The sequence below is a fragment of the Pleurodeles waltl genome, chromosome 9, assembly GCF_031143425.1.
Source record: "Pleurodeles waltl isolate 20211129_DDA chromosome 9, aPleWal1.hap1.20221129, whole genome shotgun sequence".
Classification (NCBI taxonomy): Eukaryota; Metazoa; Chordata; class Amphibia; order Caudata; family Salamandridae; genus Pleurodeles; species Pleurodeles waltl.
In genome coordinates this window covers 274,285,821-274,309,911 of record NC_090448.1, presented here as the reverse complement: position 1 = coordinate 274,309,911, position 24,091 = coordinate 274,285,821, and the positions used below count along the sequence as shown (strand labels likewise).

Below are 24,091 nucleotides of genomic sequence, written 5' to 3'. Positions count from 1 at the left end.
ACTGACGTTTGTTCTTGAATTTTTGTCCTGAATTTTGACCTTTGTCCTGAATTTTTGTCCTGAATTTTGACCCTTTGTCCTGAATTTTTTACAGTTCTGTCCAGAATTTGCCTCAATGCCAGGTGGTCACCCTAGTTTCTACCACTAACTGGGAAGAGGCTGAAAGCACAAAAAATAGGAAAAATAGGCTCTGTCCCTGCAACATGCCAAAACGGTGTTGAACAATTTGGTTTTTGTAACTCAAGTCTTCCTGTTCTTGAAAGCTGGGAAGATGTTTTTTTTTAGCACCGCAAAGCCTTCATTGATTATATTTGCAGGAGAAAAAACAGGTGCTGGAATCTGCAGCACTTTTTTCCAATAACCCCCCTCCACCCCCCAAAAAAAGAAAAAAATTCTCAAGACAAATCCACAAACCCCGGGTACCCCAGGATGTAGGAAAAAGAAGGACGCAAAATTGGCGTGGATAGCTTATGTGGACAAAAACACATGGAGGCCTAAGCGCGAAGTGCCCCAACGGGACAAAAAAAAGGCTTTGCCAGAAGGGGCGTGGGGGAGGTGGGGTCGGTGGCAATCCACTAGCACATAGCTGGAAAAGAGACGGACGCAGAATGAGAACCCAACCCGAAGAGTAGTCGGTGCAGAGAAGCCTAGTCTAACTGCAGGAAAGCATCACTCCACCGTGAACACGCCGTGTCCCGTAAGGACCAAGAGACCAACGCTCGAAAACAGATCTGAGAGCTTTCGACAGAGTGTACACGAATGAAACTTTAAAAGGTCGTAAAAGATCCGCACACGGACAAGAACATCGCTGCATGGGAAGCAGTGGGGGGGTGGACACAGGAAGCGACGCACTAATGACGCGGCGCACAGGCCGAGTGGCTCTTGCCGACCCAAGTCCAGCCAGCACGGGTCTGGACATAATTATATGGGTCTACCAGTGACACGAAAACAAGCGCCGTGTTACTACAAGGGGCAAACACTAAAATAAAGTAACACCTATGTGCAGGCACAGGAATAATACCCGTAGTGTGGATGTACTTCAGCGTGTCCTGGAGGCGACGTGCTCTTACGCGGTGTACAGCCCGGGTGGCTCTCAGACTCGAGTCTACCCGTCAACACTGGTTCCGTTCACATGAATCTTCCGGCTGCTTCGGACCTGGACAGCGGTTCACAGAGGGGGACAGTCAGAGTCACCCAGTGAAGAGTGAGGGAGCCCGTCCCCGGACGGAAGGCGGGACTCGCGGCAGGTAAATGATGTGCCTGGGATGTGCTGTCTGCTTTACCTCTGTCAGCAATGGAGGGACAGGAGTCCTCGACTGGCCGCATTACGATAGTGGGCTTCGGGGTTCTCGGATGTGCGTCTTGGTTCAGGAGTGAGCTGCCAGCAATGGTGTTATAATCGTGAGGCCTGAGTCCGTGTTGCCACTGAGCTCCGCTGCTGCTAACCTAAGAATTCGCTTAAGTTCGTTTACACTGCCTGGCGGTTGACAGTGAGTTCATGACCGATGTCGGAAGTGGGCAATTCTGCGCGTTTTGCGCACTACTCGCCGGGATTCGCAGCGGAGGGTCCCTCGCACTCTCAGTGCAAAGGTGATCCACAGCCTTGCCCTTAAACCAACAAGCCCGTTCCGGCTCACGCTAGCCAGTGGAGAGTTCTTTACCTGCATACTCTGGCATACCTGCTCTTGGCCTGGTTCGGAACTACTCAAAACACACATTTGCCTACCGAGAAAAGCGCACATTCTCCCTAGGGTGAACCTACTCCTGATATGTAGGAAGGTCCTATTGTTAGTACACTGGTGATTTGGGAGTAGTGTTTATTTTAAGCATACTTTGTAGGGGGAGAAAGGTGACCCTGGACCTCAATTTCATTTAATCCTGTTACTGGTCCTAGTATATGCATAGTCCTGCCTCTCTGTGCGGTAATCTTCCCAATATTACTTATCATCTTTCACTTTGGTCCTCCACTTCAACCTTACTATTCCAGACGCGACCACCAAGTCTGAGAAGCTGCATGCAGTCTTTTGAGTCATGGTGATGGAATATACCTACCTAGATGAAATATTTTAAATCTGATTTACATTTTCTCTTTATTTAAAGAACCATATGTATGTACAGGTGTCACTTTTTTGGTAATACATTATTAATTAAACACTCAAATAACACAAGTCACAAACGGTTTATTTTCTAAACCCACTGCACTTTGAAAGAATCCATGCGGAACAATAAAAATTGTACACAAAATGCCTCAGATGAAACCTCCAACAGGATCATCAAACGATGCATTCATACCAGAAAGAAAGTAAATGAGGACACATGCATACATCAAATCTAAAACTGTTCTTTAAAAAAAAAACATTATATATATATATATATATATATATATATATATATATATATATATATATATATATATCTTGCATTCATTTCCAGGGGATGATTGGGTGATATCTCTCCGTAAAAGCTGTTTACCTCTTTCACTGCAGTTGAATTTTTCCTCATGATAATAACATAGAGAAGATGCGATTACTGAAGGTGGAAGGAAGTGTTTGTGCAGTTACTGACGTATCTGCGAGGTGGCCAGTGTCCCTTTACAAAATGGCTCTGAATTAGAAGTACAGCACAGAATTTGTGCTTCTAAATCAAGCTTTAGAAACCTGTAGAGTTACTAAAAAGGTAAACTAGTGAACACCTGCAGTGAAGTGGACGTGAATGAACAAGTGAGCAGCTCCCTAATGCATGTGGGAGGATGTTAACTTCTTCAGCGTGAAAGACGAACAGTTCACAAAAGCCATACTACCTCTCTACTGCAGCTGACATGAATGGTTCATCGGCTGGACTGCTAAAGAAAAACCTATTTTCTCATTAGAAATCAAAGTTGGAACTCGAGGAAAAAGCTACCCTCGCATTCACAGAATACTTATTTATTTCTTTGTGAATCACAGGGTGCGCATCACATTGATGTCAAAGTAAACAAAAAAAATGATAGTAGACCACGCCATTAGGTGCTTACACACTCGTTTTAGTGGTGCTCGGGGGGAGCATAACTGCCCATTAAACACTGATTGTGTATCCCTTTTGCAGCGGTACCTCTGAGAAGTGAATTCCTGCTCGGCCATTGACTCGGGACCATAATCCTTAAACATGGATTCTCCCGCTGGTACCAGGGTTTTCAGATTCGGGGTGGAAGGCTCTTTGGGCATGGGCATGAGCATGTGCTCCGCCCTCAGGGCAGAACAGTCACTCAGCCCCGCTGGAGGGCATATGGGGAGCTTGGCCCAAATCACGAAGCAGCAGGGAAAAATAAACAGTAAAAAAAAAAAAAAAGCTAGGGGGCTTTGGGCCTTGCCCACAACCCAGAACAGACCAACAGTCTCTCCATTCCTGCGAACCCTTGGGACAGAATGCGCCTCGCTCCCCCAGCCCCGCCCCTTTGAAGGCAGAAATTCCACTAGCCAACAGAGGGAAATGGCTTAAAAAAAGGGGGGGGGGGGGAAGGAGAGTGAGGGGGCCCATCGATCCTTACCTCCACCCCACATTGAGCACAACAGTTTTTGGATTGAAGGTTTGCCATAATATGTCCCCAAGGGGCGAGAGTGGTCTGCCCAGGCATTGGACCATTCCCTAAATCTTGAATGCCCAACAGTCTTTGTGCCCTCTTCGCAGAAAGTGGGTTTTACCCCCCTCCACCCCTAAATGTGACCCCGCCCCCAGAAGACCACAACTCACTAGCGAAAGTTGATCAACTAAAAGAGTAAGCAGGTGGCAGTTCCCAGACAGCAGGCCCTGCCTCCACCCCAGAAAACGTTGAGCAGTCTTCTGCCCCTCCACCTAGTGGAGCAAACTCTGGGGCTTTACCTTAATCTACCCACCTCTTCCCATGGGTGGCTGGAGTTAGCCAGAAAGTCCAGTAAACAACGGGGATTATTGTTAAGCTTGTTGCTGAAAGCTGGGAAGATGGTAATATTAACACAGCAAACCTGTTGTTGATCCCACTTTTAGGAAAACAAAATACAGTTCCTTGCATCACTTAAAAATTGCTGTATTGTGGCTATTTTTCAGATCCCTATGGGGAAATCTACAAACCTTGGGCTCCTTCAGGATGTCCATGATGTGGCTGACAAATTTTGGCCTGGATACCTTTTTGTGGAAGCTGTGAAGACTGAAGCTCAAAGTGCTCCAAATATCGAAAAACGGCTTGGCACTGAGGTGGAAAAAGCCCTAGCAGCTTAGGGGGCATGCCTTTTTTTAAGCCTACCACTCAGGTTTTGTATTTTGACTTTTAGCTGGCCTAGGGATTATTGACCTAAGGTGAAGCATGATAAAAATAGAGGGTCGAGTAGCGATTTTCTTCAACTTCATGGGTGAGGGTATTGATTGCTCACACACCATCAAACTAACACAAACTCTCCCAGCATTAGACCACTGTTGAACCTTTAGTGTTGTTCCACAGATCATTTAGGCCTCGCACTGGGTCAATGACATGGCATACATTTTTACTGGACGCTTCCACAGTGTGAGTGTTATTTGTGGATTACTCAGAGTGGGGATTTCCAAGCATGTCAATGTAACCACGTTTTCTGTTTTAATAAAAACAGATTGACAACGCATTTTAAATACATTCATAAGTTATGGGGGGTTTACATTAAATTGCACATTTAAACTATTTCTATGGGGTAGCAGATTCACACACCTATTTGTGCTATGCTCACATGGTGTGCCTGAAGTTTTAGGTCTTCTGAAGTGATTACGTTTTCAAGTTTGTTTCGCAAATTGTAGGCGCATCAGTTAATGGTAGCATAAATACTTAATTGACTAAAAGTTTGGCAATGAATGACCATTAAAATGAAAACTAATGAAGTCAACGCATGTGATCTGTCAGAGTGGAACTCCCCTGCCCCACTTCCTTTCCTGTCATAAGCTTTCTCAGTTCTTAGAATAAAAACATAAAGCTGATTTCAGCAAAGCTAACATATTTCTTAGGAGTCCTAAAGCAAGACAAAGAGATCCAAGGAATGAAACTCGTAGAAGGCTTTGCCTTGCTAACATGTTTTTAGTGTTGTTTTGGTAAAGTGAACCGTCAGTCCTTGTGTGAATTTCTGCTCTCAATATGTTACGTGTCATAGAAAATCAGTGCAGCCTGAAAAGTTGAAATGGTGTTGTGGGCATGAACAGGAGAGAGTTGTTCTCACTTGCTCTTCAAAGTACAAATCAGTGACTTGAGCTCTCTTTATTACAATTTTTTTTTTTGTAAAAGGATAAGTCCCTCATGGGTCAATGCTTTCACGACTAACGCACAACCAAACATATTAATATATGTACGCTCCGCCTTATATAATTCTTCATTTTTAGTGTGTCTCCTCTGTTTTTTTTTCACTATATAGATAGGAATGGACAAAAACATCACAAACTTTAAATTTTCATCTAAAAGAGTTTACCAAATAACTCAGTTCATTGTGATTTCAGTATGCTTATTTTAGTTCTTGTCAACTGCAACTATTTTTTTCAGGCTAAGAATTTGATATCGGTTGGCATAGTCATTTTTCCACATAAGTAAATTCATCAGTTTTAAAATGTCAGCCCAGCTCAGAACCCTTGGTCTTTAGGAGTTTGTGATGTTGTAATTCTTTAATGATATGTGACACACTCAGGGCTTTAATCAATTGAAGTTTGTCCTTTGGATCACTCACTGAATTGTCCATCTGCATCAGCCTCTTGTGGCTGTGATGAATATTAATAGAAGTTATATTCATGTTGCACAGTGGTTCCCAACTTTTTAACTTCTGTGGACCCCCCGACTTTATCATTATTGGAACCAGGGGCCCTCCACTGAATCATTGTTGCAATCCAGCCTCCAACCTCCATCCCCCCACTGAGTCACTATTGGAATTCGAGGATCCCCCGGTGAGTCATTAATGGAAGCCAGAAGGAGGTGGGGGGCAGGCCTATAAACTGTCAATGATTGGAAGCACAAAACATTATACAAAAATGAAGAAACAAGCATTCCATTAAACACATACACAAATGATAACACCTTTTTGTTTAATTTGCAAACAAATAAAATAATAAAAAAAAACATTTTAACAGAAATGTTGAAGCTTTTCTAAATTCAGTTGAAGCCATACATCGTCCATACTATATTCTGTTTGATGCACCTGCACTGCTCCCACAATTCAATTTGATGATACTAGTTTAATTTTTAGGCTCCAATTTCAAATTCCTTAACATTTACAGTACGTTTAAAAAAAATTCAATTGTACACCTAGTCACTTTATTTATCTGTTAATATTAGTTAATTTTCTAAGCAATTATGGACCCCCCTGAGAACGTTTTGCAGACCCTGAGGGGTCCTCAAACCACAGGTTGGGAACCACTGATGTAGCACATTTAGATAACCTAAGTGACTAATTACATTTCATAGCACTGGTTCATATTCATTCTAAGTAGACATGAAAAATGACCTGGTCATCAAGATACTTTTATTGTGTGTGTATTTGTTCAGTCATAATATTCAGTCTAAATCGTAGATAATATTTGTAGGTTACCTTAGAGAGCTCTATAAATAACTTAAATTTTCAATTGAGTGATCGCACTCAGACTTACATTCTGTTTATTTTTTCAGGAATTCTATCCCCTGCAGAGATACTTGAGTCCTTATCTGATGGAGCCCATTACTAATGGCTCTGCTATCCTTTCCAAACACCCTAACCCCACTCACAGATTTATGTGAGCCTGTCTTCTACATTCTTCATCACACTCCATGTGGGAACTGTAACCCTCTGACGTCTGAGAATCACTTGTCTATCATTCACTCTTGAAATAGCCATCCTTCCTGATGCCAGCCTTTAGTCAGCAAGGGGATTTATTTCTTTAAAGGTTACTGATTTGTTTGCTGGTGATTCCCACTCCCATGGGGCACACCTCTCACCTCAGTGCACCCCTTAACGTGCTGTTTGGCTCTACCAACTTAGGATAGATCTTTGCACTGGATATCTTTACCTTTTGAATGCCTTGCACTCTTGTGCTGTCCTGCACCAATTAACATAAAATGCTTACCATATTTTAATCAGAAAGTGTACAGACTGAAATGTGAAACACAGTCAGTCTGGATAAGAAAGTACACTATTGATCTTTTAGTAACAACGTGCAAACATAGATAGCGAGAAAAGACTTAGATGGGCCAGATGAGAAATCAGAAAAATCATTGATTCTGTGAGGATTGTTCAAACCTCTTTAGCAAGCCTGCTTAGACGTTTAGCGTTCTACCATCATAAATGGTAAATGGCATAAGTACCTGTTAGTTTTCTTGGTGTATTCAATTACTTTTCTTTTTTACTCCTGAAAGCTGGGAATATCCTGATTTTGTCACAGCAAACCTATTGTTGATTCTAATTTTAGGAAACAATAGTTTTTTTGCAAATCACTTTAGACTGACCCCCACTTTTACCCTTGTTTATCTCTGGGTCATTATGATTTCCTGTCTAACTGGGCCCATATATTTGTTTTTTGCTAGCTATGTTTGCAGCTTGTTACTAGAGGACAACAGACTAGTTTCTTATCCAGCCCGATTGTGGGTCACATTTTTCGATCTTTGTACATTCTCCAACTACTGTGTTTCCATAAGCTCTATCAATATACCACGGTACAAGTTCTTGTCGAGTTTCTAGTAATACATTTTGCTAATTTGTCCCTTAACCAGACTGATGAGCTTTTGATATTCATAATTTCCCAGGTAATAAGGTCCAGATATTCTCACTAGCTCTGTCTGCATCTTGCTACATGTGGTCATCAGTCTAGTTTTTCCTCCAGACCGACCAAGCATTACTTTTCCTAACTTTGTAGCAGGGGTGTGGAATTTAATAAAATATCTACGTGTCCATGGGACAGGTTGCTTCTTAAATGTACTTGTCCTGTAAAAAAATCTATTTGTCCCTTTGGTGCCATGTAGTGCAGTGACAAATTATGACATCAATCTCATTATGTAAGAGCTCTGATAAAAACCTCTCTGGTTATGCCAGGGCTACTACCATAGTAGGACTTAAATACTTGCAATTGCAATCCCTACTATAGAAATTTCCTTATTTTGCCACCTTTCCGCAGATCTAAATACTGGGGCTGGGTTGCCTTTGAGTTTGCAAGCCTACTAATGTGCATATTTTAAGGATTTTCACCCATAATGGGAAAGGTTGGAAATTTACTCCTGGCGATGGCAGAAGTAGAAGTTCTTCCATGGTGGGGAACAAAGTGATTGGAGGGAAAGAGAACTAGTAAACGCTTAATAGATTTTCATATGAGCAAATATACACATGCATATCTGCTTGTGCTAAATTACAGTTCACAAATATTTTCTAGGAGTACAATTTCCTGCTCTGCTTCTGTAAGTTCTTGTGAATTCATGAAAGCCACTAATTCAGAGACATATACCATGGATGCACTTTTCTGACTTTCTTTAAGAATTGGGTTCCTAACTAGGTCTGGTTTTAACAAAGACATTTAGTTTTTTTTTAACTTCTATTCTTCTCCCTATCTATCAGCTGGCTTTACTGTGATCACATCATGCTCTCCACAAGGAGCACATTGGCACACAAATTAGTTATGTTCAGTGCCAGGAACCACTGTGGCAATCCGTGGCGTAACGAAGCTGGAGGGGGCCCCCCTGCAAAGAACATAGAGGCCCCCCTTGAGACTCACTCAGGGCAGGTGCTGTGCTGTGGAGGCCTCATGGAGGGGGGCTGTGGGGCCTTTGTTATGCCACTGGTGGCAATGTGTGCTTTTGAGACCATAACCTTTTTTTCTTTTTGCCATTGTTTGTTATAATGGTGAGGGCCTGGCAGCTCCCACAACAACAAAGTGTTACTAATGTCATGTCAAGACAAAATACGCATTGTGAAAACCAAAAGACTCACAAAAAACGTCAGATCGGTTGGCTTTGCCAGTGCTTGTTTATTTTTATGCTTCCCATAATCTTGTTGAAAATAGCTATGCTGATTTTCCATTAGGACAATTTTTTTGGAAATGCTAGCATGCATGAACACATTCAACTAAATGACGCTTCAAAGAAATAGCACCTACTATTTCATAGAAGCAAGACGTTTTTTTCCTACTTGCATGTTTTCTGGAACATGTTATTTTGAAAGCAAAGAATCGTCACTCTTGCTCACAAGCTTCTGCAAACATTTGCATCTGAAAGAGCATTTGGGGAGCACTATACTTAGACTCATATTGTTAAACTTTTCACAGGTATGCACTTAATTATTATTATTATTTTTTTTTTTTTAACTGATTCTACTGTCAGTAGTGCAGTGTGACCTTAAAACTTTTGTTTACAGCACTCACCTCAATAATGAAGGTTTTTAATTAATGAACCATAAATACAAGTCCGAACAGCATTAACTTATGGACACATATTAACTCCACTGCAGACAATTCCCTTCTTTGTAAACTGGCAGCCAAAGGGTTTGTGCTGAAGGAGGTTGGGCCTACTCGTCCCAATGACAAAATAAACATGAAAACTTGTTGCCCTTGACCCCAAACAATATGTCCCGGGCGTCGGGCAATAGGAATTCCACATCCTTGCTGGAAGCCCTGGGTGGCTTAGAATTTCCCTTACATACCCCCTTACAACAGGTAGGAATAGCAAAGGGAGCCAGGAATCGTGTAGATCAAGTTTTAAGATATTTTCTAAACAATGTCTCAGACTCGAAGAGTCTCTGTTGACCAAGGACAGAATTCCTCTAACAGAAAAAGAGCCATATTACTATGTTCTTTAGGCAAAGGAGGATAACACAGGGTCGCCCCACTCACTGCTGCCGCTCCTGCCTGCCTTTGCCGCCTCCTGCCTGCAGATTCCTTCGCTCGCTGCTCCTGGGAATTTCCCGCTGCCCGCTGCTTCTTGGTATTTCCCGCCGCTGCCTCCCTGCGGCCCCGCCCCCCTGTGATTCCATTTGCCGCCCCGCTCCCGCCACCCAGCTGCTCCTCCCTCCCGGCTCCTTACTTAAGGCGACCGTAGGGGACCACAGAGTGTGACCGCTCAGCCCTCCACAGGGCTTGGTCGCCCCACTCACTGCTGCCGCTCCTGCCTGCCTTTGCCGCCTCCTGCCTCCAGATTCCTTCGCTCGCTGCTCCTGGGAATTTCCCGCTGCCCGCTGCTTCTTGGTATTTCCCGCCGCTGCCTCCCTGCGGCCCGCCCCCCTGTAATTGCATTCGCCGCCCCGCTCCCGCCACCCAGCTGCTCCTCCCTCCCGGCTCCTTACTTATGACGCCCCCAAGGCGACCGCGCGCAGCAAGAGCACCGACTGAGCACCGACTGAGCACCGACTGAGCACCGACTGAGCGCCGACTGAGCACCGACTGAGCGCCGACTGAGCGCCGACTGAGCGCCGACTGAGCGCCGACTGAGCGCCGAAGGTAAGCCCGTCTGCGCCCGTCCGCGCCTGGACCGCGCCCAGCGCCAGACCCCCTGGTCCTCGCCCTCGCCAGCACACCCTGCACATCTACGATGCCAAAACCCTCCACGCACTCAACGCCGGCCGAAACACCGCCTCCTACGAGCCACCCCGAGACGCACCCACGGACCCTTCACCTGCCTGACCCGCCGCTTCACCAGCCTCCGACCCAACACCGCACCTACTAAACCGAGCCCCAGCAACAAACACCTGATGTGCATCCTGCTCAACACCCGCTCCGTTCACAGGCATGCCGTCGAACTCTGGAACCTCCTCGACTCGACAGCACCAGACATCGCCTTCCTGACGGAAACCTGGATGAACGCCTCCTCAGAGCCCGACGTCGCCATCGCCGTCCCAGAAGGCTACAAAATCACCAGGAGGGACCGCGTCAACCAGACAGGAGGAGGCATCGCCATCATCCACAAGAACACCATCCGCATCACGACCAACTCCGATGACACCTTCACCTCCGCCGAACACCTCCACTTCCAGATACACACCGACCCCAAGACCACGCTCAGAGGCACCCTCATCTACAGACCACCGGGACCACGCACACAGTTCAGCGAAGACATCACAGACTTCGTCAGCCCCCACGCCATCAATTCCACCGACTACATCCTCCTGGGGGACCTCAACTTCCACCTGGAGGACGACAAGGACCGCAACACCACTGCTCTACTGGACAACCTGGCCAACCTCGGACTCAAGCAACTGGTAACCACCCCCACCCACCACGCCGGCCACACGCTTGACCCAGTCTTCTCATCCAGCAAATACGTCACCTTCAGCCACTCCACCAATCTCCAGTGGACTGACCACAGCTGCGTCCACTTCAGCTTCAGTAAAACGACGACCCACCACCACCCTCAACAAGCCCCCCGCAGGAGCTGGAACAAGATCACCGGCGACCAGCTCACCACCTTCCTCAGCCAGAACCCCCCCACCAGCTCAACGGACCCCAACGAAGCCGCCAACAACCTCACACAGTGGATCACCAACTGCGCAGACGCCCTCGCACCACTGAAGAAGAACCCCCCCCCCCCCCCAGCAGACACAGCAGCAAGAAAGCCTCCTGGTTCACCGACGAGCTCATCACCTCCAAGAAGAACTGCCGCTCCCTGGAGAACACCTGGCGCACCAACCAGACCACAGACAACATGACGGCCCTCAAACACGCCACCCGCAAACACCACCAACTGATCCGCGCCACAAAGAAGACAGCCTTCAAGGAACGACTGGACAACAACACCCACAACAGCAAGGAACTCTTCAGCATCGTCAAAGAGCTCTCCAACCCCGACGCCGGAAACAATGACATCACTCCCTCGCAAGACCTCTGCGACTCCCTCGCAGCCTTCTTCCACGACAAGATCGCCAACATTCACAACAGCTTCGGCCCACCAACCAAGAACCCCACCACCGAACCGATGCCACCCTCCGCACCTGGACCCCAGTCAGCACCGAAGACACAACACGCACAATGAACACCATCCACTCCGGATCCCCTACGGACCCCTGCCCACACCACATCTTCAACACGGCCGACCACATCATCGCACCCCACCTCCGCGACATCGTCAATGCCTCCTTCAACACCGCCACCTTCCCGGAGTGCTGGAAACACGCCGAGATCAGTGCCCTGCTGAAGGAACCAACTGCAGACCCCTCCGACCTCAAGAACTACCGCCCCATCTCGCTCCTCCCGTTTCCTGCCAAAGTCATCGAGAAGACCGTCAACAGACAGCTAGCCGCCTTCCTCGAGACCAACGGATCCCTCGACCACTCGCAATTTGGCTTCCGACCCAACCACAGCACGGAGACCGCCCTCATCGCAGCCACAGACGACATCAGATCCCTAATGGACAATGGGGAAACTGCGGCCCTCATCCTCCTGGACCTCTCCGCAGCGTTCGACACTGTCTGCCACCGCACCCTGGTACAGCGCCTGAACAACACCGGCATCCAGGAGAAGGCCCTGGAGTGGATCACCTCATTCCTCGCCGGAAGAACCCAGAGAGTCCGCCTCCCCCCGTTCCGGTCAGTGGCCACCGAAGTCATCTGCGGCGTTCCACAAGGGTCATCGCTCAGCCCCACCCTCTTTAACGTCTACATGAGCCCCCTCGCAACCATCGCACGTCAACACAACCTCAAGATCATCACCTACGCCGACGACACCCAGCTGATCCTCTCCCTCACCAGCGACCCGGACGCCTCCAGAGCCAGCCTACACGAAGGGATGAAAGACGTCGCCGAATGGATGAAGAACAGCCGCCTGAAACTGAACTCAGACAAGACGGAGGTCCTCATCCTGGGATCATCACCCTCCGCCTGGGACGACTCCTGGTGGCCCCCCGCCCTGGGAGCCACCCCCAAGCCAACGGACCACGCTTGCAACCTAGGCTTCATCCTGGACTCCTCTCTCTCGATGACCAGACAAGTCAACGCCGTCTCGTCTTCATGCTTCAACACCCTGCGCATGCTTCGAAAGATCTTCCGGTGGATCCCCACCGAGACCAGGAAGACGGTCACCCAGGCACTCGTCACCAGTCGGCTGGACTACGGGAACGCCCTCTATGCCGGCACCGCCGCCAAACTCCAGAAGAAACTCCAACGGATCCAGAACGCCTCAGCACGACTCATCCTGGACATCCCCCGACACAGCCACATCTCCGGACACCTGAGAGACCTGCACTGGCTCCCCATCAACAAAAGTATCACGTTCCGACTCCTCACTCACGCACACAAGGCCCTCCACGACCTGGGCCCCAAGTTCCTCAACAGCCGCCTGACCTTCCACAAGCCCACCCGCCAGCTCCGCTCCGCCAGCCTCGCTCTCGCCACCGTCCCCCGCATCCGCAGAGCCACCGCCGGAGGAAGATCCTTCTACCTGGCAGCCAAGACATGGAACTCCCTCCCCATCCACCTCCGGACAACGCAAGACCATCTCGCCTTCAGGAAGCAACTCAAGACCTGGCTGTTCGAGCAGTAGCGTTCCCTCCCCCCCCCCCGCGCCTTGAGACCCTCCGGGTGAGCAGTGCGCTATACAAATGCCTTTGATTGATAACATGTTTTTAAATACCCAAGGAAGTCAATCAGACGGGACAGGCCATAGAAGAAATGTACTCAGAAGCTAGAAACATTTTAGAATTGAGATTTGCTAGAAGTTCCAATATAGTCATGCAAAGATACAAGATCTATACTCAACCACAGAGGTCTGGCGATACAGTGGACACATTTGTAACAAGGTTGAGGGAATTTCTGTAAATTGTAAATTTGGAGCTATGACAGATGAATTGATTAGAGATCAAATAAATGTCTAATGCTGGAGTCGTAAAATGCAAGAGAGGTTATAGGCTGCAAAGTACCCCTTTATGAAAGGTGTCATTGAAATTGCAAAAGTAGTTGAAGAGTCTGAATATTGTATGAACAAATTTGAAGGAAAAGAGGTTAGAAGCGCTGTGTTATTAGTTGAAGGTGAAGTTGCAGTAACATCTAAATGGTCAACCAAAAATATTGGTAAACCAGTTAGTGGACCAGTCAGTGGGATTATATCTGAGTAAAAAATATAACAGATGTTGCAGTAGTTATCATTTTGATTATAAGAGTTGTTATGTCATTGGGAAGGATTGTAGAAAATGTGGGCGTAGAGGCTATTTTACTAAGATGTGCAATAACAAAGGAAATGTTGCAATGGTGGAGGAAAATGTATCCGGAATTGTTGGCAGTGCTTCTATAGACTGTCTTGTACATGAGTGAGATATGTAAGGCACATGAAACGAGGAGTTTACCATGAAGAACAAAGTTGTGGAACTAATGGTATATTCTGATTCATTGTATACCATCATACATAAAAAAGATGCTGTTACCGGAATGGCCATCTGTGTGGTTTTTACCAAAAGATATCAACCTGAGTGGATATCAAGATGAGCAAGTTGACATAATTGCTTACTTGCACACAGACATAAGTTTAAAAAATAGGAGTACTTAAGGCAAAGTGTATGTGGCGGAATGTGGACCGCCCATTTTGGGGTGGTATCATCGATATGATCGCCACATAATAATACATCTGTGGGCTCCTACCCAAATAATGGTGGTCAAGGTTACACTGGAAGACATTTTGCAAGGGCAAAAAATTAATTAAAAAAAGGTATGGTGAGTTGAAGGGATATGTTCATAAGAAAAAGTTGAGAGAAGGAGCTATCCCAGTTCAACACAAATTCAGAAGAGTGCTGTGCTTGTCCTAGTTTGAGAGGAAGTAAAAGACTGAAATGCTTATGAGTGGGGTGACAGAACCAGCTGATGCATCTGATTGGGTACTTCCTGTTGTTATCATGAAAAAAGATGGCAATTTAAGATTTTGTTGATTTTAAGACGATAGCTTTCTTTTGACAAATATTAATGAACTTATATTGTTACTCAAAGGGACAATATTTTTTTTCAGAACTGGACCTAAAGCATGCCTACCACCAGGTACACTTACATGCGGATTCCAAGCCATTAATCATATTCATCACCATGAGAGGACACTTAACAAACCAAATTGCATCCTGGCAAATTGTTATCTGTGGCTAGTGTCTTCCAGAGGGTGATGAATGTCGTTTTTAAAGGTTTGGACAATGTCACGTATTTTCAGGATGACATCCAGGTGTTGGACATACAATTGACAATCACAATGTCACTTTGCAGTTAGATCATATCTATGATCCAGGGTTGTCTCTGAAATAAGAAAAAAAATCTATTTTTGGTGGAAGAAATTGAACATTTGGGCCATACTTTAACATCGCAAGGTGTGAAATCAAAAAGTGATTTGTTTGCTGCAATTAAATGTGCACCGCCACCAGTGGACAAGGAACAATTGCACTCTTACCTGTGGTTAATACAGTGCTACTCTAAATATGTGAAATACTTTGCCAGCAAAACAGAGAATAAGAAAATCATCATGGGCAAAGGTGTGCACTTTGTGTGGGATCATAAACAACAAAAATACTTTGAACAGATCAAAGACTAAGTGTGCAATGCAAAAACTTTAGTGTCCTTTGTACACAGAAGAAAACGATTGTAACAGTAGATGCTCCTAGGGGCTGTACTGTCTCGGATGCACGGTTTTGTAAAGAAGATGGTTTCTAAAACTTCTGAGTGATACTATGCTATCATTGAGAGAGAAGCTTTGACAGCAACTTGGGGTATAGAGTATTTTCATACATATATGTGGGGATGTCATGTTGTCTTGCAAACCGATCACAAAACACTCTTGAAGATCCTGTCACCAGGAGGCACAGGGAAAGGTTCAGCAAGATTAGAAAGGCTAGCATCTCATCTAGAAGAATACAACTTTTCCATAGTGTATCCCTGGTTGGAGAAATGTCCAAGCTTATTGTTTGTCATGTTTGCCAATGAGGTGGGAGAGTGTAGATTAGGAAAGAGTAATGCGTAGTGAACTGGAAGGAGCAGTGGCAAGTGTGAGTGCTGTTGTGCATTGGAGTAAAAGGGATTGTGAACGAAATAGAATGGTATAAAGTCATGATTAATGATAATGTATTGAAATATGTAATTGAGATAAGGAAAGGGCAGCGAAGAGAGAGTACCCTGCCCACAATTGTTCAGCCTTATGGGAAGGTCTTGGATGAACTTTCTGAATTGGTTGGGAAAATTAACATGCACAGGGACAAAATAGTTCCACCCAGTGAGGAACTTAAAATACGTTTTAACGTTGCACACGAGTCATCTGGGACAGACTATCACAAAAAAAGATAGAGAATGGAATTTTGCTCGTCAGCAATAGCCAGCTATGTGGTGCAGTGCATGGAACATTGCTCTGCATGTAAAGAAAGCGACAAAAGTCTAAAAGTTTGTTCTCAATCACATTAGGCAGTATAAATGATCCAGGAAGTGCTTTGCATAGTGTTTATATGGATTTCATCGGACCCATGTCAAATTTAGGTCATGGAAGAAAGTTTGCAATGATGTTGGTTGATGTCCATCCTAAATGGGTAGTAGTAAAACTTCTTCATGAGGTCACTACCAGTACAACCATTAGAGCACTGAGTGAAGTATTTTGTGAAGAAGGATTGCCTGTTGTACTAATTACCGATAATGGGACCCAGCTGACATCTGCTGAAATGAAAGACTTCTTAATGAATTGTGACATAAGATACTCACGTACTGCTTTGTACATTCCCAGTGCTACTGGCATTGTGGAAAGGGCAAATCACATGATTAAAGGAGCACTACAGATAGCTGAACCCAATAGTTTATGTGTAAAGATCATTATTTCAGAATTGGTGTGGGCTTATTGCACCACAAAAAACACAAGTATCAGTAACATTTCTTTTTGGTTGATGAGGGGAGGAAACCCATTTCCAAACTTAATCTGTCATGGATGCAAAACGTGATTGAAGGCAAGAGTGGTGTATGTGAAGTAATTCAAACCTAGTATGGCAAATCCAAGATTATCTGGGTCGGCATGGTGAGCAAAAGAACGATGGATTAAACCCAGATCTGTGGCTGGGGGTGAGCATTTGAAAAGTTTCAGCATTAAGTCGTTCATCCTTTTGTGTTGCTAAACTCCAAGATTATGCTAGGTGATTGGGTCAAACCTAAGTCTGGATGTATGAAGAAGGGTTTGAAAAGGTTTCTTGGACTATTCCAGGTGAAAGAGGTATTTAGATGGCACATAGTTCTGACTAATGGGGAATGTTGGAATATGAGCAGGGTAGCCAAATACAGGAGTCTGGAGTGTAGAAGAGAGGATGACAGTAATAATGAGTGCAGTGGATATTTGTTGTGAATTCAGGTGCCCTGAGCAGCAGGTTTGAAAGTTGTGATTGTCCTAGACACGGTTACCTTTACCAATGCTTCCAGTGTCAACACAAGAACCAGTGTATGAATTAGTAGAATTCCAAGATGAAGAAGACCCTGTGTGTTTTTAAAAGATTATGTTCAATGAATTATCATTTTGTACAAACTTGTACAGTTTTCAGTGCATTATTCTATAATCCGTGAAGGTGATCATCTTCAGGTTTTACCTCTATTCAGCATCAGCTATATTAATTATCTCATAATTACAGTATTACACTGTTCCTATTTTTTTACTTTATTTTGTTAATTATATTGTCCCATTGCTCAGTTCTATTATTGTTATTGTACTTTTACTTTGGTAAGGGAAGGGGATATGTTGTGATCCTATTACTGGCCTTGAGGTGCTGTTATGACGTAAAGGCATTTAACTTGTTCTAAACTCTATTAAAGAAGGCTAATGACGCGAGGCTTGATTCGTCAGTAATTGCCTGCTGACTGGGGCGAAGGGGACATCATGCTTGAGAGTAGTAAGCTGTGAATAAAAGACCAGAATCTCCCATTTGCAGTACGACATTTTTTCAACATCTATGTGCGTGTGATGTAAAATTCTCCAACACCCTACGCTGGTAAGAGAGGCGCTATAAAAAATGAAATGCATATGAGATCGGAGCTATGGAGAGACGAGAGCTGGTAGTGGGTGATGGTGAGGGAACCATTGAAGAGCCCCAATTATGATTGCTGTATCCCGGTGCACTGTAATGTCAACATTTACTATGCTTTAAAAACGAATACAGTTGAATTTATATTGAAAATGCGTTGTAGAATGCACCGTTTTTGCCATTTATTTCTCCCTACATTTTCTTGGTGGGGTTGGAGGGGAGACCCCAACCCTAAACCCCTTTGTAGTGGCCAGGCTCTATCTCTGTGCACCCAAAATTTGCCAGGGCTGCTTTGGTTTCCCACTTTGGCTCAGATGACAAATAGCTTCTTTTTACAGCGCTTGTTACCAAACCTCACGCGTTTCCAAGTGCTGTAAGTAACAGTTATTCATACCGAATGTATAGGCCTGGGTGTGTTGAATCTCCTGGGATTCGTATGATCTGCACCTCACAACAGTTATCGGCAGTGACCGGTGACTCATTGACTCGTCAATGAGTCATCCTTCGTGTGAGATTTAAAATGCAGGCCTTGTGGCACAGGGCAGACTTTGTACACACACCACCTGCTTTGAGAATCTTGTGCAAAACGAAAGAAAGCAGGCAAAGTACAAAAGCACAGCCAAGGTTATATGAGTAACACCTATGTTCACTTCGTGCAACTACCAAACAGCTGGCAGGAACACAGTGAGTAGACTGTAAGTAGGGAAACTGTCAGAGTGCAAAAATACATAATTTCTGGCCTTTTGTAGGACGGCTGTGTTTGGTCAATGCAGTGCAATTGGCTTAGAAGCTTCCTTGACCGTGCTATCCTTTTACATTTACTTGCAAGTAGAACTGATAATGTCTGCTGCAAAGAAACTGTGGGGCGCTATATTTAATAAATTACCTGAACCTGTACGTGGTGGAAGAAAAATATAGGGAAGCACATGTCTAGTAAAAGAAGCATCGTTTCTTGCAGAGGTGTTTATGGATGACAATAAAGCACCAGTGCATTTCCCTTGTGGTGCACATGATGCTCTGATAGGAAATACCGGTGATGAACACGGGGAGCACCTGGAGACCTTCGCTGCGATAAAGAGCATAATCAAACTTTGAAGGCGAGAGCGTGACTTCGCGTTGAGGAAGGAGGCAGCCGGTTTGACTCTGCCCCAGGAACCGGCTTCACAAGAAGTACAGGTAAGCAGTGAGAAATAACAGCGAGGCAGAGCAAACAAAACAAAGTCATAGGGATCGCAACTATAGGGAACAAACTAAACAAATGGGAATCACACAACCAAGTATTAGCGATAAATCTTTTTCCTGGTTCTCTATTGCTTAAATTCTTCTGGATTCCTCTGATAGCCCTTTTTAGGTCGAAGCCTGGTTTGCTAACAACAACTTGGATACATTCAGAAAGCTTACCTGTGAATGCATTCCACCCATTGCTTACCATTGACTTCGTGGTATTTTACTCTCATTTTCCTGGTTTCTATATGCTGGCTTTTTGTTTTTAGGCTGTCCAGCTTGAGTTTGTCCCTTGCCGTGCCCAAACCTTATTTACAGTATCCTTACGAGTGCTCCCCCACCCCCAAAATCTTTTTCTTATCTTGTCACATTTGCTATGCATTCAAAGGTCAAATGGCATGCGTTGTCTTCTGAGGTTCTTTTTACTTGTCTTTCTCTGACTTCAAAGTGGGAGGATTTACTTGACAATCATGCTGGCTAATGGGGGCATTTCTGAAGTATGTTGGAAAGAAATATTTAAGTACAATCAAAACAAATCAATACACTAGGGGAGGGCTTTTCCACACATTATTAGTGTGTTGTATACTTCTACCAGTAAAACTGTATCTCTGTGCAAATGTAATGGTGACTTCAATGGAAGATGTGTTGTTTGTAATTGGTGTGTGTGCTACCACACCATGCATATTTCACTTAACCCCACTGCACTCTACACCTCTCCACACCACTGCACTCTACTCTGCATCACTCCACACTATACCACTGCACTCTAGACCACTCCATACTATCATAGCACACTATTCTGCACCATTCCACTCTACTCCACTGCACTCTACGCCAATGCACTCTAACCCACTCTACTTTGCGCCACTCCACTCTACAACCCTGTACTCAGTGCCACTGCACACTACACCAGTGTACTCTACTCTGTACTGCACCACGTCAGTGCACTCTGACATCCACTGTTCGCCACTCTGATGTACTCTGCACCACTACACTCTGCCACTTTATCTACTGTGTACCATTCCACTCCACCACTTCACCCTACTCTGAAACAATCTACTCCACTCTACACCACTGCAATCTGCGCTGCACCTCTTCATTCGCTCTACTCTACACCATTGTGCCCCACTGCACTCTACTCTAAATACTGCACTCTGTGCCAATGCACTCTACACCACTTTACTCAAAAACAGTGCACTCCATGGCAAACTACTCTGCACCATTGAACTCTACACCACTGTTCTCTGCCATTCTACACTGCGCCACCCTACTCCATGCCACTCCACTATATAATACTGCACTCTGCCGCTCTACTCCTCAACACTGCACTCCCTGCCACTGAACTCTATACCACTGTGCTCTGCCACTGCGTTCTACGCCACTGCAGCCTACTCTGCATCACTCTACTCTGTGACACTCTATGCCAATGCACTCTACACCTCTGCACTATACGCTACTCTGCTTCACTCCACACTATGCCACTGCAGTCTACCCTGCACCGCTCCACTCTACGCTACTGCACTCTATGCCAAGACACTCTAATCTACTCTGCACTAATGCACCCTGCCACTGCACTCTACGTCGTTTCACTTAACTCTGAAACTGTCTATCCTGTGTACTGCACCCTACACCACTCTATTCTGCTCTGCACTATTCCCTTCTATGCCACTGCACTCTACAGCACTTTACTCAAAACAATACACTCTACCCCACTGCACTGTAAGTCAGTATACTTTACTCTGCAACACTCTACTTTGTGCCACTGAACAGTTCTCCACTCTATTCTACTATGCACCACTGTACTCTATGCCACTGCTCTCTATGCCACTTTACTCTGCACCTTATGCCACATCACTCTACTCCTCTGTACTCTACTCTGCACCACTGTACTATGTGACAATGCACGCTACTTTATTATGAACCACTGCTCTTTACACCACACCAGTCTAGGCCACTTCACTCTGCACCACTCCACTCTACACCACTACTCTGTGCCACTCTTCTCTATGCTGCAACACTCTACTCTATGCTGCACCACTCTACTCTGTACCTCTATGCTCTGACACTACGCTCTATGCCATTCTACTCTAAACCACTGCACTCTACCCAGTGTATTGTACACCACTTTACTCAAAACCCCAATGCACTGTACATCAACTACTCTGCACCATTGCACTCTATGCCACTATACTCTACTCTCCAGCACTCTACTACAACTTACAATACTCTACACTATTGCGCTCTACGTCACTGCAGTCTATGCCACTCTGTTCTACTCTGAAACACCGTACTGAATGCCACTGCTCTCTACAGCACTCTACTCTGCAATGCTCTACAACAATGTCCTCTATGGCAGTGCACTCCACACCACTGCACTCTAAGGTACTCTTCTCTGCAAGACTGCACTCTGCCACTGAACTCTACACACTACACCACTCTACAGCATTGCGCTTTGTCACTGCACTTTAAGCCACTCTATTCTACTCTGCACCACTGTACTGTGTGCCACTGCTGTCTGCAGAACTCTACGCTGCAACACTACACTCTAGGCCACTGCACTCTGCCACTCCACTCTTCAAGAATGAACTCCACAATACTCTGCACTACCTCAGTCTACTCTGTATCACTCATCTCTACACCAGTGCACTCTACACCACTACACTATATGCCCCTCTAATCTATTCTGCACCTCTGCACTCCATGGCACCCTAGGCCAGTGCACTCTATCCTGCACCACTCCATTTTATCCTGCACCATTTCACTCTATTCTGAAACAGTCTCCTCAGTGCCATTGCACTCTACGCTATTGGACTCCACCCTGTGCCACACCACTCTATGCCATTGCAATTTTCGCCACTGCATTCTACGTTGCACCACTCTACTCCCTCACTGCACTCTACACCACTTTACTTAAAACCAATGCACTCTAAACTACTGCACTCTGAGCCAATCTTCTCTGCTCCACTGTACTTTACGCTACTTCGCTGTAGCCCACTCGACTTCACTTTACAACACTCCACTCTGACTCTGTTCCATTAAACCCTAATCCACTGTGTGACACTCTACTCCACCTTATGCCACTGTACGACCCTACACCACTCTACGGAAGTCCTCTACACCACTCCATGTGACTTTACTCCACTCTATGCCTCTTTACACCACTCTCTTCCATGACACGTTATTGCACTCTACTCTATTCCAGTACTCCCCACTTCGCCACTGTGCCATTCCATTCAGTGCCTATGCCGCTACTCTGACCTATGCCACTCTACTCCACAACACTCTACTTCACTCTGCCCTACACCACTCCACAACACTCTGTGCCACTCCACTCTGACACTGTACTCCAGTCTGACACTATACTGCACTCTACACCTCTCAACTGTACCCTACTTTGCTCCACTGTACACCTGTCCACTATATGACCCTCTACTCATGCCACAACACTGTCAATGCCATCTATGCCACTCCAAGACACTCCACACTACTCAACTCTGCTCTGTTCCACCCCATTACCCCACTCTCCCCGTAACATTCTACTTTATGACACTCTACACTGCTCTCCTTTATGCCACTAACTTGTAACCATGCTGAACAGCTGCCAAGCTGGTGTACAACATGGCTAAATCATACTGTCATACTGGCAAAGCCTATACATCTTGCATAGACTGGACCTGTTGGCTTTGCCAGTGCTTGTTTTGTTTTCTGTCTGACCTGGAATACCCCTCCCTCTTTATCTCAGCCCCAACTCCCCCTGACTAGACTTCTGTTACCGGATCTCAGTCTTTTCTCTTATCACCTTGTTCTCTTGTTTCTTACCTGATCATATGATTATTGCCTGCGTTTGATCCTTGTTGTGCCAAGGCACAGACTCATAGAGCACTTGATTCCAATGCTTTCAACTGCAAGCACTGGCAAAACCAATAGGTTTCACCATTATTTTTAGGGCGAGCGCGCTCTGGACCATGTTGTAATCTCTAAGTCAGCTTCTAACCACGCCCATGTCACGCCAGTCACTCAGTTTGCGGGCTTGCCTTTTAAAAACCGATTGATTCCATTTGTGAAAGGCATGCATAAGTCAAGCCTTTTCCGGTGTGTAGTCCTCCTCGAGGGCATCGGTAAACTACTGAAAACATCCGAGGCTCTGTTTTTTCAGCTGGTTTCTGGACTACTTTATCTTTTCATTTCTTGCGCAGCGCTGTCTCGCTGGGCAGAAGTCGAGCGCTTTGCATGACATAGACCCCGTTACATGGATATTTGCATTTTTGCCCGTTACATGGATAATTGCACTTTAGCCAACAAGTTTCACTGCGAGCGAACTTCTGTTTCCTTTTCATTGTCCCCTTCACACTTATGGCGACCATCAGCTTGCATATGTGAAACTGTTTTCCTTATCATTATTAGTTCATGTGACAAGAAAAGTCCAGTTAGGAGTTTACAGCGCTAATAGCTCTAAAGCGAGCGAACGCAAGACCTGTTGCATTGCAAATGCTTGTTTCTTTTGCATTCTATCTTACTAATTGGAATAATAAATGTAAAAAAAATGTTTGTTTTAAATTTCATAAATGGTTAATAGTAGTTGACGTTGTGATGTATGTTGAATTATCCCAGGATTCCAAACTTGTAATTTATACCTTATTTAATATGGCAGTGTATCAGAGTATAGTAATATGTAGTTAGTAAAGTGCCACTGCACCTGCTGCACCGTTCAAATCATGCCTCTTTTAACTGCAAAATAACCGAAATTGTGACTGGCTGTTTTGTAGTAAAATATAGCAATCTTTGGTGTTTGCAGGAGCTATGACAACTTTTGGCTCTAGTGCAAATGCACCTGCTGTACCATTCAAATCATGACCTTAATACCTGCAAGGTAACTGCACTTGTGACAATCATGACCTTAATGCCTGCAAGGTAACTGCACTTGTGACTGCCTATTTAGAAGTAAAATTCAGTAATAAC

The 24,091-nt window shown here is 45.2% G+C and overlaps 1 protein-coding gene across 4 annotated transcripts in view; it reads left to right on the top strand.

The window, feature by feature from the left end:
• The first annotated feature begins 836 nt into the window (after positions 1-836).
• The window catches only part of LOC138259164 (cyclin-dependent kinase 17-like), a 521,155-nt gene continuing 497,900 nt past the window's right edge, over positions 837-24,091 (top strand). For all 4 annotated transcript variants that reach the window (XM_069206701.1, XM_069206696.1, XM_069206697.1 and 1 more), the window contains exon 1: positions 837-1,247. The gene's annotated coding sequence lies outside the window, so the exon portion shown is untranslated. The remainder of the gene's footprint in view (positions 1,248-24,091) is intronic.